This window comes from Zonotrichia leucophrys, chromosome 2, assembly GCF_028769735.1.
Source record: "Zonotrichia leucophrys gambelii isolate GWCS_2022_RI chromosome 2, RI_Zleu_2.0, whole genome shotgun sequence".
In the NCBI taxonomy this organism is placed as follows: Eukaryota; Metazoa; Chordata; class Aves; order Passeriformes; family Passerellidae; genus Zonotrichia; species Zonotrichia leucophrys.
The window spans coordinates 146165369-146180749 of NC_088171.1; positions in this window are offsets into that span (position 1 = coordinate 146165369).

The following is a 15381-nucleotide window of genomic DNA, read 5'->3' on the forward strand; positions in this document are numbered from 1 at the left end:
GGAACCCCCGCCAGTCATGGCAAACACATCTTTTTCTCCCTGTAGAGAGCCCCGGTGCTGTGTCACAGCAGGCAGAACATTGGCAGTGGCCATCTCTGGTGGTGGCCTTCATTGCAGTGGGGTTGGTGACATGGCTGGGCTTGGACATTTCCTTCCCTCAGGGAGGTGTGGGTTGGACAGCCTTGACCTGGGGCTGGGAGAGCCTCAGTTGTGAAGGCAGGGGCTGCTGGAGGTGGGGCTGCTCCATTCTTTGATGCTCCTGTCTTTAACAGCTGAATCCTCAGACAGAGACATGACTGGCACATGGCACACACCCTCCCACTCCTTCCTCTACCACCCAGAGAGTGTGGAACTTTCTACAAGGAACTTTCTACAACAACTTTTGCGGCAAGGTGTATTTGCCCTTCAAGGGCAGAGAAAGTCAGAGTCCAGCCAGCTGAGGTTAAGGCCGACACCCAGCTGCATATCCTGCCAGCACCCCTCAGCGTCGTAAGGCCTCAGGCCGTGCTGGTTGCGGACTGGATTGCTGCTAAACAACGAGAAGAAAGGAGCTGGACACTCGCTGGGGGTGAAATAGGTTTATTGGAAAGCCCACGATGCCAGCCAGGGAGGCACCTCCTGACATACCAACGAATGACCCAGAATAAAAGGTGCCTCAGGGTTATAAAGGGAAGGGGTGGATCCGGGAGGGGTTTACAAAAGACCAATAGGGGGAGAGGAGGGGATGAGCTTAAAACAAATGACATAGTGGAGAGCCCAATAGGTACAAGGTATGGGAGGGGTCCCGGGACCACAGCCAACCACAACCCTCAAAGAGGAAAAGCTTCTGGAATACTAGGTGGAGTGGGGGGGTGATTGACTGGCCCAGGGAGGAGAAAAAGCATACATATAAGGGAAAAAGGGGAGGAGGAATTATAGAACCTAAAAGATTGACAATATAACTGGCAGGGCTGTGGCGGGAAAACTGAGGAGGGCAGAACCATTTTACACAAAATGGGGGGGAGCAGATACATAAAATGGGGGAGGAATTAAATGAACTTAACGAACACACTACAACAACTGTGACTTAAAGGTAAGGAAACACACTCATCCCTGGTCTGTAGCCCATTATGGTCCTATAGGCTGCTTTAAGCTCTCTACAGCTGTGAACATAGAGAACTCCATACCACCCACTGCCTTTGTATTCCATCATGGTCCTACAGGCTGCTGGAAGCTCTTCACAGCCATGGATGAAGGGATCTCCACACTCTCCACCATCCTTTTACCCCATCAGGATCCTACAGGCACATGAAAGCTTCCCACAGCCATGGACAAACGGAGCTCGGCACCACCCACCATCTCTGTGTGAGACAAAACAAATGTTGAGATTGATGAATTCATTGGCTGTTTCTTCTGGTTTTGCACTGTCATTTTACGGAAATATTTTGGGACCCTTCCTTCCTCAATATCTTAGGAAAATATTGATATGTTACCAGACAGACCACCTCTCTGACAGCAAAGACTCACTTTATGATAACTCTTGGCACATATCCCCTTTCAATTTTTGGAAATAACACTCCAATCTTTCACCATTGTTCCAATCTTCCTTTTGGGTAGCAGTTTTTGTTACCTCATAGTAAAACTGCTTTTCATCACATGAGGCCAGCCTTATTCCTGCCCTGCCTTTCCAAGTAAAGAAAAAAGCATGACACAAAAGGGAATGGCAAAAGTGCATCACAGAGGCCACATCTCTCCATCTCCCCTAACTCCCTTCCCTCCAGCTGCAGAAGGACAACAGAACATGTTGTTCAGCACCAGAAATGGTGGAAAAAAGGCATGCTGGTTTCCCTGTGATGAGAACAGCCATCTTAAAATCCCAAAGAGCCAGTGGGGATAAGATATTCTTTTGAGGACACTGGCAGCTCAGCATGGAGGCTTTGAGCATGCTGTTTCATCCCAGACACTCAGGACATGCAGTGCACTCCTGTTTGCACAAATCTCTCACTACTACAGTTTTCTCAAAATTTCATTAAAAATGCAGAGAAAAAGCAATGCAGCAGTGAGACCCTCAGGGAGAGCAGCCCCTTGGGTTTGCACCATGGGGTTAGACCCAGGTATGAGGCAGTTTGGTGCAGGAGGACCATCAGTGAGCAGGTAAGCTGAGGCACTCGGCAGTTTTGGGCTGCTTTGGACACAGCAGCCACCTGATTGTGCCAATGTGCTTGTTTGTCCCATGTCTGTTGCATTCCTGGCCAGAATGCCCCTAGACCCATGCTCTTCCTATAATCTTTGGGAAGTCTGCCTGGGGACAGAAAATGAGCTGGCTGTATTGTTCTTCTTGCACAAATTGGCCAAAATTGCTTTCTTGCATGAGCAGGCCAAAAATTGCTTTCTTGCATGAGCAAGCTCTGAATGGAACTGGAGCAACAATTCCAGTGGACAACTATTCCCTGCTACCAGCTTGCAGGGTTTCCAAAGGCAGCAGATTCCCACTTTCCACCACACTGGGCTGGATGGTGTGTCTCAGTGCACAAGAGGCCAAGATGTATTTGCTTGCTAAATGAGTCAGGAAAGGATAAAATGAATGAAAAAATATTGCAGGGCTCAATAACGCATTGAATAGGTCAGGAGCAAAGCATGCAGAAGCAAACACAAGTAAACAGAAGGACAAGGCTTGAGACATAGATATCCTGCTGAGGATCACAGTAGAATCAGCCTCTAGGGGTGACTGGAAGTGGTGTGTAGAAATTTAAGTGCTGCCTGTACTTCCTGGGCTCTTCACAGGATGGAATGCCACACAGAGAGGACCATGAGCACCCAAGCAGCCCCTTCCAGAGCCCAGCCTTTCTGCTGGAGGCTTAACAAAAACAAACAGACAGAATAAAACAGCACAAAATGCTGGCACCATCCTCACTGCTGCTACACTCCCTTGCCATCACCATGGAGGTGATGGAGCACGATATTCACACCAAGCATGCAGATTAGGGTCCTCTCCTCCAAAGCCATGTTCCTGAGCACCCAATGCAAATCCAAGCACTGCCCTGGTGACACAGAGTCACAAGAAGGCAGCAGACCTTGCTGGGCCTGCTGAGAAGGGAGGGCCTGCAGAGTAAGGCCCTTCTGAGTCTTCACAACTTGATAAATTATGCAAAGTTTGATGATGTTGTTATGCTGGTGTTGAGGGCCTCGGTGGATCCTTCCCAGCTCTGACACTGTTGGTATTTGCAAAGGGGGATCAGTGAGATAGAAAGAGATGGAGAAGTACATTTGCTAATTTAAATGGTGTTGCTCTGGTGCAGCTGAGGGTTGGCCTAATCCTTGCAATGAACAGAGTAACTAAAAAATCAGATTCTTTCCTTTGTGGTCTTTTTTTTATCCTCTGTTTCAGACACTCCATATGTAAAGGTATCTGTCTTCCTACGAAAGGAAGTGAAAAGATTAATTTGTAAAGTCAAATATTCATGACTCCCAGAGAAGGGAGAGGAAGTCACCTGAAGATCATTTATTATGGGTAAGTAGCTGAGGTTCCTCTGGAGGAAGATATAACTGCAAATCTGTGACACAGAGGATTTTTGGCAAGGGATGAGTCATCTGCTGTCATCCCTGTCACACACCTGGAATTAAGATCATGGACAAGTGACAATCCTGTCACACAAAAGCTCATTTTCCATTGATTTCAATGGCTGGTGTTACAAATGTTGGGGTCAGATTATCCAGAGAAAATCCCAGAGTGTCTCTATAATGCCAGTGATAAGGCATTGTGATAAGGCAGGTGATTAAACAACCTCACGTCCTTCTGGGGAAACCCAGGCAACTTTGCAAAGTCAAAAGGACTTTGCTGATCAACACTGGCCCAACAACCAGCTTAAGAGTGCTGTACAGGGGGATTTTCCATTTGGCTTAAACTAGAAAAGTAAACTAATTATGTGAATGAATGTTTCTGGCTGCGACAATATCAACCTTTGGAATGCATGTGGCCAGTGAACTATTAAGTACAGTACATCTTTAGCATCCCAGGGGACAATAACTCACCTTGCATGGCAGCTAATCACTGCTGCCTCAGCTCTGCCCGCTCAGTCCCTTTGAGTGCAGTTCCACCCACTCATAATCAGGCCATTCATGCTCAGCCATGCATGCAGCCCTCTCCAAACAGACACGGTGCCGCTAATCACCACCTCTGCTCTCACTTAGGCTGCCTTGTGGAGGATGAATCAACACCAAAGTGCATCTCAGCAGCACAAGGAGCCTCATACTCCCTCTCATTTAACGTGGCAGTCCCTGCTCTGATCATTCATCTGGGGCAGAGTGGCCCTGTCACTGTCCCTGCTGCTGGCTGTGCCAGGGCTGGCTGCTGTGTTATAGATGGATAATGAGATGATTGGCTCTCACAATTAAAAGATAACTATTGTGTGAATATTAATAAAAGCTTTAGTGATGTATAGTTGTGTTATTGTAGTTTAGATGTCCTCTGTTCTCCGCTCCGCACCCCCCCCCCCGGATTGTTGCCATCAGGCAGCCGGGGTTGTCCAGGACAGGTACAAAGAAGCTGCACAGGTGTCCCTTGCATGGGCCAGTTGGAAATAGAAAAGCTGGGTGCTTAGGGGAGTGGCATGGCAACACCTGACCTCCAATCAAGGTACAAGAAAGCAGTTTCCACTGATAAATGGCAAAGAAGAGCTGACTGACAGACTTTGGGAAGGGCCAGGGCTGGTTGATGATCCCCAGGGGTATAAAAGACTGAGCACCCATCTTGAAAGCAAACTGGCCATGTGGTATGCACGAGGGGCAGTTCCCAGCGCTGCAGCTTTTTCCTTATGTAATCCTTTGTTGTATTTTTGTTAAGATTTAATAAACCTCTTTAAATTTCAAAATGAGCAGTTGTTTCTCACAGCTGCACAGGACCAACCTGAGAGCTGGAAAAATGCAATGCACAGAGGGCGTGGGGTTTCATAGGCATTGAAATGTCCTGTGAAAGCAGATTGCCGATGAAGAAAGAGATTGTTTTCAAAGATTGGTCTGGAATTCTGATTTTCATAGGTGACATTTTGGGATTGTCAGGCAGATTGGCTCTTGGATCAGAGCTGGCCCTGCAGAGCCAGGGCTGATGCAAAGTCACCTGCCTGCCTCCACATCCTGGATCTCCCAGCTTCAGCCTGCTGCATGGTATTCCCTGTACCAGTGCCTGAAACAGGCATGATACTTCCAGGGAAAAGGAGACCAGGTCTCCTATAACAGCATTTTACCAATATTGTTTGTGCCTTTTGGCTTAGGAGGGAGGAAGGATGCAGATATTGTCACCAGAGCTTTAAATAAGATTTCCTTCGTTCATATATTCAGGAACCTTTCTTCTTCCCTCTCCACAGGTCATAGCCTGAGCCCTGTTTTTATTTTGAGGGCTAGGAGGCTTTTACTTAACTTTTCATCTTTTATTTTAGGCTGGAGTTAAGTTTGGTTTTTTTTTTTTTTTCAGTACTGGCCATCCTGTGTCTGATGAGCAACTGCAGCTTAGCACCAAGGATCTGTTTCTCAGTCCTTGGACCTTGATAGTGTCACCTGCACTTCCCAAATCTTGTTGGTGACAAGGATAGTAATGTCCTGGAGGGGCTGGTGAAATGTTTTGATTTATTCAAAGTTTCTCTTAGGTATTTTGTTTCAGTGGCTTTCATTTTCCTTGAGCATGTCTATACAGGGAAAATCAAGAAAGCTGATTTAAATTAACTAAAGGCAGGAGTTTAAAGTGAATTAAATAAATTGTATTAAACTTCTCGTTTCACAAGTAAAGTGGCCTTAATATGACTTAGCCTTGGAAGAGAAGTAAACCAAATCAAATCAAAGACACTTTAATTCTGACAGTTCCCACAAAGGGCTTTAATTAATGCAGTTTAACTAATCCACTTAAAAATTCAGATCAACTTTTCTGAGCAGAGTCATGTAAACAAGCTCTTACAACTGCTCTGCCTGAAATGATTTAGCTTGGTTGGGTAATTTTCCCCCAGAAAGTAAATCCATGCAAGACTGACTCTGGTGGAAGTCCCACTGTGGGGGCTGGCTCTTGGGAACTCCATCAACTGGAAAAGTTGGATGAGCATGTGAAAAACGCCAATCACTTTTAAAAAAATTTTTAAAAGTTTAGTAGTAATAAAATGCTTATAAAAACAGTAATACAATTGGAGTAATAATAATTTGGACAATTTGAATTAGGGGAATGTGAGACAATAGAACCAAAGAGTTACAGATCTCTGGGTACCTTTTTCTGGGCAGCAGAAGCCCAAAAAAGGACCCACATTAACAGAGGATTAACCCTTAAAAACAACAGCCTGTTGCATATTCATACACTTCATACATGATGCATAAATTTCATTCAAACACAGGATTCAGTCTGGTCAGTGTCAACTTCTTCCTCTGAATCCTAACAGCACCTTTGAGACGGGAAGAAGTTCATTTCTTCTGATAAGAGGGAAATAAATTCTTTTTCTCTAAAAGATTTAGGTGTCCTGTGGCTGCTATTTCACTGCAAGTCCTTTCTTTAAAAAAAAGTATCCTACATAGCATAGTTGCTATTTTAACATTTTTTTTTATAATCCAAAACTATATTTAACACACTACTTAAGAGAATTAATAAAGCATTACTTTCTAACACAACACATATAATATTCATTTTAATATTTGTGAAAAGCCAATCATAAAATATGCATTTTTCACAAACATAATTCCAGGATAGATTAGCTCCTTCTGATGCCTACAAGGTCCAAGCTGCTTCCATTCCATTACACACACAGGGGAATGAGGCTGCCTCAGCAGTTCAGGGAGGAGAAGGTGCCAGCACACAGCCCCAGTCTCCTCCTGGGTTATCAGGGGTTTGGCTGCACTGGTGTGATTTGCACTGTGCTCCAACAAGTCCTTACACTGCAGCCAGGCAGGCTGCAACCCTGCTGGGATTTCTCTTGCTGCATTGAGACCAATATTAGCAAAAACTCATTTCCTTTCATGGGCCTTGGAATGGTAGAAATTAGGGCATGTAGTGATTTTGCCTTTTCTTTTTCTTTTTTTTTAAATATTTTTTATTTTAACTTTTTAAGCACACCTTTTATTTAGGTAGGTTCAGTTCTGTCTGGGTCACAGCAAGAGGCATGACTTACAAACAACAAAAATCACAGATAGCATTGGCCAAGGGGGAAAAAAGAAAAAGCTGTTTCAGCCAAAACAGACATTTAATCAATTTGAAGTATATCTCATCAGTGTGCACATCAATCTGCCCCATTAAATACTGCATCCTTTAATTCCCTCCTTTAATTCCTTCTGCCTTTATGAACAATTCCCTTTGTAGCTGAAATGCCTGGTGAAGGTAGTGCAGCCTCTTTTTCAGCAGGAATATGGATGTTTGACTTTCTCAATTAGCTGAAAGTCCTTCAGCAGGGGGTTCCCTGAGGCACAAAGCATTCCTTGGCTGGTGACCCTCATTCCCTGTGCTGCATTACCCTGACAGGAGCAGCAAAGCACAGACTTTCCACCAGGGTTTCTTCACTTTTCCCAAAACTTGCCAGTTTGACAGCTTGAAACATCATCTGCTTTTTTGGGGAGGGGAATAATCTGGATATTCCAAAGTGCTCTTCTCACTGCACAGAGCCCCAGAGCAGCCTGTGCTGTGCTCCCCCTTCTCTCACAACTCTCCTGGATTGTGTTTGGTGGTGCCTGCATGCTGACAAGCTGCAATGCCTTGGTCTGGACCAGGGCAGACACCCTGATTGCAGTTAGCAGAGCTCTCACTTTCCATCACATTTATTAGGCTGCATCTTTTTGAAAGAGTTCCTCCAAAATAACTCAGGCAACAGCAACGCTCCAGCAGCACTGTACACAAAATATTCACTGTGAAAAATGTGCCAGCATCACCTTCACTGGATCAAAAGTCATGTCAGAGAAGATATCAAAGCATGAAAATCTGCTTGCATAAAAAAGCCAAAAGCCTGAAGCCATCCCAAGCACCTTCAAACGATGCGGGAGTCGCTCACAGAGCTGAGGATGGATCAAGGGGTAGCACAATTTCCAGCCAAACTCCTTCAGCTGTTGCTATCTTCTCCAGGAGCTGTTTTCAAACTGTGCAAACTTTAACTTTCTTTGAGAAAAAGCCACTGCACAGTGTTGGAAATCCTTCTTGATTCTGTCTCTCAGTGCCTGTCAGGTATATGTTCATTTATGTCAGCAAATCAGGAGTCATCCATCCCATATCTGAGTCAGAGATAAAATCTGTGAGGGAACTTTTTCCTGCACAGGTTTTCAGGTGTGGGAGCAGCTGGGTCTGGGATGGGGTAATGGGGACACAGGCCTCCAGCTTAACACTGTGGCTCAGGTGCCACCTGGGCAGGAGGAACCTGCAAATCACTCAGTCTGATGGCGCTCTCATTTATTCGCAGAAACACCTGCCACACAACAAACCCTGAAAAACTTTTTTTTTTTTTTAATTTTTCCCCCTAGAGAATTCACAGTTTAACAGATAAGTTGCACTTCAGGCATTTTTATTAAACTTTCCCTTGGAACCAATTTGACTCACTTGATGTGACAAGGCACTGAAGGCTGGGGAGTCCAGCAGTGGGACATCCTCTCCCTCCCTTCCTCCTGCAGGCTCTGCCCTCATGGAATAGACCTGGAGGACTGTGGATGAAGTGAGAACCAGTGTGCTACACAGTCCTGCCCTTGATAACCAGCTTGAAAAAGAAGTCAATGAAACACTCGTTTGTATTTTTGCAGTTGAATATTTGCATTCTGTCATTTTTCTTCCTTGGATATTAATGCAGGAGATAATTTGTAGGGAAACCATGGGGATCCTGATCACACAGACACTCCAGATGCTTTGTGCACAGAGCACAGTGCCTGTGCAGAAACCTTCCAGTAGCTGGAGCAAAAAGCATCTTCTGCTGCTCCACAATAAGGAAAACATCCTGTGTGTGCTCCTTGCACTATTTATCTGTTCCCAGTAGGACTGTGAGGTAGCAGCCCTGTGCAAACACAAAGACTGAGACAGGGGGCACAACTAACTGGTGCCACTCATAAGGGAGACAGCTGCCACCAGCCCTGCCCATCTGTTATTGCCACTAAATCTTCTTCCACCCACTAGGACATTTGAGTGTGTTTCACCCCAGGAAAATCCCAGTGCTTCCAGGTCTGGAGATTAGGAACAAAAAAACTAAATTTAATATTACTAAAAATTTGATTCTTCAGTGCTGCTGGGAGGCAGAGAAGTTATTCATGACTGATATTACAAATTATTAGTGTTGGTGCATAATTTCTTGGGGATGTGGGTGCCTCCATCACTGTGCCATGCACTCTTTCAGTCCTTTCCTGTTGTCCTCTGCACCTCCACACCTGCTTCTTTCCCTGTTGCAAAGGACACAGATGAAGTAGATTATGTACTTCTGAAATGGGGACTCAGTGTGTTTTTTCCCAGTTTATCTTGTAGCCTGAAGGGCTCTGTCTCTGCACTTGCTGTTGGTTTTCCTGCCTTTGTTATTGCTCGGATACCTTTTGTATCTCTCCACCCTTATCTGTTTGTGCTGAGAGCTCCATTCTCTGTTGTATTAGTTTATTTCCCTCTGCTTAAGCACTCATTATAGTCTAATTTCCTCTTATTACTCTAAATTGCCCATCTCTCTATTTCTATGTTTTCGACATATTTTATCTGCATTATCAATCTACAACCATTCCTGTTATACCTGAGACTCTCTGAAAATTTCTTCAAATTTGTAAACTGAGATTTTGTTAGCTGTCACCATTTTGCAATAGGACTTTAAAAAAAAAATAAGCAAAGCTGACAGTCATAATATTATATTTGATAAATCTCATATAAAAGAATGTGGATTTTTGCACGTCAGTAATAGGAACAGAATGCTAATCCCATTGCTGCTATCCTATTTCCTATCCAGCACTGCTAGTCAACAGGCAAACTGCTGAGGAGAGTCACACTGTTGGAAAGTCTAATTTTGAATTTCAGACCCTGAAGTCTAAACTCTATGTTAGATAGAATATTAGATATTATAGATAAGATATTATATAAGAGATCGTATTATTTACTTTACAAATATACAAATTATGGCCAGTCATTAATGAAAACCAAACCTTTACTTAATCCATGAGTAGTTGGCTGAATGGTGATACCTGGATTTTGGGATACTTAATATTTATTATTTTTTCCATATGAATAAAGCTGTTCCAGCAGTCCAATCTCAGACTGAGAACAGCAAAAAATAACTCTGTCGTGAATAAAGCAAATATAAGCAGTTCCCAAACAGCCTTGAATTTGGGATTACTCACAGAAAATTTTTAATAAGTGTGACTATGTTCAGAAATTTTTATGTCTGAACATATGCTTTCACAATTCATGCATGCACATTTAACTTTTTTTAAAAAAAATAACTTAATAAAAATACTTTCAGTGAGTAATTCTCCTAAAAAAGCCCTCCTTATGGATGTCTATGAAGAAAAAAAATAATTAAAGAAAAATTTAGGAAGATAGGGGGAAGGCATGTCTGCACAATCAGAAATCATTCTGTCTGGTTCCAGGGCATTGTGGGGAAAAACCTTGACAGGATCTTTGTATTGTTCTGATTAGGCAGTATATATTTTTTGGGTCAACCTGTTATATTTTTTCAGTGTTTTCAAAAGCTTTCATTTAGATTTAAATGGGTGTTTTGTTCAACCTGAAAGAGATAATTTTGTTTGGAAGACTTTTTTTTTTTATTTTAAAGAAAAAAAGAAACCTATAAAAGGCTATAAAAGAGCTGTAAAAGCAAGGCGGCAGAAACAGCCCAAACTTGAGGTGATCTGAGACAGCTGCCTTCAGATCTCTGCTTGATCAGAGAAATTTAAAACCAGCTCCAAATGTGGATGATGGAGGAAATAATGGCAGTCAGTTCACTTTGGTGAGTGCCTTCCTCCCTGGGTGATATTCCTCCTCCTGCTGTCTCCCAGTGGATACTCTAGACAGGAGCTGAGGTGCAGAGAAGCCTGCAGCCAGATAGGATGGAGCCCTCTGGGAATGGGAAAATGGGGATGCAGACCTCTGGGAAGTCAGCCAGAGAGAGGGAGAGCATCAGAGATCCCACAGCTACTTCCACTGATTTTTCATGGCCCACTGTGAGGAAAGGCAAAATTCTTGTGAAAGCTGAAATGAAATATCTCTGCTCCAGGTGAAACTAGCTCAGCTTTTGGCTTGTTCTGACTCACTGTATTCAACTCAAATTTATAAATGCTTTTGCATCAAATTGGAACTGTCTCTGAAAATGCATATCCACCTTCAAACTTTGTCTTTTCTGTTCTTGATCCCTCTCCCTCCATGCTGTGATTTTATCTGGCTGTTTCCATGTTCTGTTTTGGCACTGTCCTATTGGCATTTTTTTCAGCAACCTCAAAAGAAAAAGGAGATAAAGGTGGAGCCCTGTGGAGGCACCCACCCTAATCCATGGCCAAGGCAGGGTACACATTCCCTGTGTGTAGTGCAGCCAAATGGCTGAGTTACCACTTCCTTGGGAGCCTCAAACAGACCCCATCCTCCCCTACAGGGCGGGATCATCTGAACAAAAGGTTTGGATGCTGCTCAAGTAAGTGGGAGAGGATATTTCCTTCCAGTTCTCCAAGCTGTGGGCCAGGTGGGAGCCAGGAACCTGAGCCTTGTGCTCCAAAACACAAACAAGCACTGTGGGCAGCCCAAAACCTGGGGGTGGCAGCTGCTCCATGGGCAGCACCTGCTGTGCTGCAGAGAGGAGGTGGGAGATCAATACCAACTACCTGAAGGGCTGTGCCTATTCCCTCCTTGGTTCCAGTCAAATATTGTCCCAATGTCCCTTGGTTTAGTCACCCTGATCCTCCTGGTGGGTGATCTGCCTCTGCCTCTTCCCACATCTCTCTGAAGAGCGACAGGAGGGTGTAGCCATATTTTCTGAAAAATCCTTTCCTGAGGATCTTTTCTCCTGAGAAGCTGAGAGACCTCAGGAACAAAATGTAAATAAACAATGATTATCTGCTGCTGTGGAATGCAACAGGTCCATCTGTGATTGGTCTCATGTGGTTGTTTCTAATTAATGGCCAATCACAGTCAGCTGGCTCGGACTCTTTGTCTGAGCCACAAGCCTTTGTTATCATTCCTTTTCTATTCTTAGCTAGACTTCTGATGAAATCCTTTCTTCTATTCTTTTAGTATAGCTTTAATATAATATATATCATAAAATAATAAATCAAGCCTTCTGAAACATGGAGTCAGAGCCTCGTCTCTTCCCTCATCCTCTGACCCCTGTGAACACCATCACAGGTGGGCTCACCCTGCACCTCAGATCTCTGCAGATCAGTGGAGTGGGTGTGAAACCCTGTGAGGAGTTTTTGTTACCCTTCAGTTCCTCAGATCTCTGGATAATGAATGCAGCATTTTCAAGCTGGTGGAATTAAGCAGCATTCAGTTTAATTAAGGGTTGATTATTCAGGGAAGAAATCAACCTGTCAGTCAGGTATGAGGTCCAAAGCGTATGGTGGGAGAAGATGGGCAAGGACCTACCTGTGTGACAGTGTTCACAGGGGTTTCAGGTTGAGGGAAGAGACGAGGATCTGACTCCATGTTTCAGAAGGTTTGATTTATTATTTTATGATATATATTATATTAAAGCTATACTAAAAGAATAGAAGAAAGGATTTCATCAGAAGGCTAGCTAAGAATGGAATAGGAAGGAAAGATAACAAAAGTTTGTAGCTCGGGCTCTCTGTCCAAGCCAGCTCACTGTGATTGGCCATTAATTAGAAAAAACCACATGAGACCAATCACAGATGGACCTGTTGCATTCCACAGCAGCAGATAATCAATGTTTACATTTTGTTCCTGAGGCCTCCAGCTTCTCAGGAGGAAAAATCCTAAGGAAAGGATTTTTCATAAGAGATGTCTGTGACATACCTGCAGACAGCAAGACAAGTATCCATGTGCTTCTTTGGGCAGCCTGACATGCTCACGGCCAGGCAGAGCTTTCCCCTGTGCTTGCACAGACCTCTGGAGTGACTTGTACTCCAGACTGTTTGTCTGCATTCAGGAGCTTCCTGCTCAGCCCCAAGTTAAGATTTACCATTCATATTACAATATCATTTAAGCATCCTGCATTGGCTCAGATGGGAGTCACCTGGGCCATGGAGATGATCCCAGAGTAAACTTGGTAAAGTAAACTGAAAAGGTTAGGCTGAGTTTATCTCTTTCTTGTGTGCATTAAGGAAAGGAGGCTGTGGTATTTACCATCTTCCAGCTGAGCAGTTGTGACCTTGCAGGCATTTCAGGTTGACAAGAACAGGAAAATTCCATTTCCTGCATAAGTCCAAATGGCAAGCAAAGCCCCAAAAGCTTATTGCCAAACATATATGGATTTTTTCCATATTTATGGATGCCCAGGTCTATTTTCCTAGTGACTGAGTGTGTGAGAATGCCTTAGGTAAGTTCTTTTTCTTTCCTGCACCTTCTTTCCCCAGAAGGAAAATTGCTGATAATGGTGGAATTTGTAGAATGATTAATCAGCTACAGACAAATGGAAACAATAAGTATGAAAATCTCAGGTGTAAGCTTTTGGGGAGGCAGAGTCTCAGCCTCTCTGTAGAAAACATCTGTATGATGGGATCCTAAGGCAGGACTAAATACTGGGGTATTTGAAATGCAGGTACATGTTTCCAGACTTCACCTCTCCTTTTTCCTTTCAGGATTTTATTGCTTCTCTCATCATTGTAAGTTCTCTTTTTTTTCTCTTCAAGCTCTTGTGCCTTTTGATTTTCCTTGATGGTTTTGTATGAGCTTTCAGTTTTCTGACAATCTGTTACAGTTTTTAGCCTCAGAGGTCAGTTTTTAGTCCCTGGCACATGCTTGAATTTCTTGAAGATTTAAAGCTTATGAGAGCAGCCCTGATGCCACTGGTAGAAATACTCAAGTTCCCAAGTAAGGCATAAATTTAAGAGCCTTGTTGAATAGATTTAAATCTGGTATAATACTACAGAAGTAGGACAAGTTGTCTGGATTTATACCAGGTGCTTGGAAGCAGAATCAGGACTTAGTCTTAATTTATTTCATTACAAGCACCTGTAACACCTTAATAGACAGGTGCTCTGTTGTATAAATGCAGTTAAGGAGGATTATTTGAGACTTCCTCTATACTGTATCTTTGGAGGTTTTCTGTCAGATATTGCAGTTGTAGTAGGAGTTACAGAAAGCACTGTGTCCCCATGGTACATTACATGCTGCACTTCCCAGTGGCAGTAAATGTTCTGGCTTAATCAAAAAGATCACATTTCTTTCTATTACTACCTGCCCAGAGAAGCTGGAATAACTTTTGGCCAAGGAATACATTAGTTTAAATCTTAGATTTCAAAATGAAATTACACTCAAGTCTTGCAGATATGATTCATATGTCCCCCCTTACTTCCAATCTCTTCCTTTTTCTGCTTCTAACTTGAGTTTGTGTGAGAACTGCAGTGCTGTGGTAGTGCTGGCAGTGGTCAGGGGCTCAGCAGGGGCAGGCACAGAATTCAGGCATCCCTTTTCCCTACCCATCCCTCTGTGCCATCCCTTTTCCCATCAGAGATGGTTCAGCTCAGCCATTCCTGAGCATTCCTGGCTCACCCAGACCCACTCTTGCACTGCCTGCAAATCATCCTCAGGCAGGCACAGCTTTGGATTTAAATCACAATGCTCTGCTCTTTGCAAGGCTCCTGGAGAGAGTTCTGGGGGCATTTCAGGCTCTCCCCAGCCCAGTGGCTGCAGGAGGATCTTTTGTCAGTTTTTTATCTCCCTGCTGGGATGTGTGAGTGTCCCAGTTTTGGAGAGATGGGATAGCACTGGTACCCATCCTCTGCGTGTGTCTGTCCTGAAGATTTATGAAGTGATATTTTCAAGGAGTCAAGCATTATTTAAGCCAGGTGCTGTGATCTATTGATAACAAATGGGATAAACATTGGGTAGTTTAATATTTAAAGCACAGTCTCTGGAATTGGGACATCTGTGGCCTTTTCCATCTCTGCTAATGGCTTCCTGCCTATCCCTGGACAAGACACATCCCCTCCCTGCCACTCCTCTCAGATTTCATATTAATGTATCTATTTATCTGTGAACCTTTCTGGTGAACAGCTCTGACAGGTGCTGGTGGAAAGGCAGGTATAGCAGGTTCTGGGTGCTCATGAGACCCTCAGGATCCTCTTTGGATGGAAGATTTTGAATCTAGGGGTGGAAAATTGCTCTTCCACCAGCCACCTTCCGTTTTATTTCTTTAGACTTTCTTATTATTTGTTTCCAATATTACATCCACTGTGTAACTTAAGTGCCAGGGATTTAGAATGTCACTGTGTCATGGCTCTGGGAAACATCTAACCCAAGGCATTGGGAGCTGTATAAATACAATG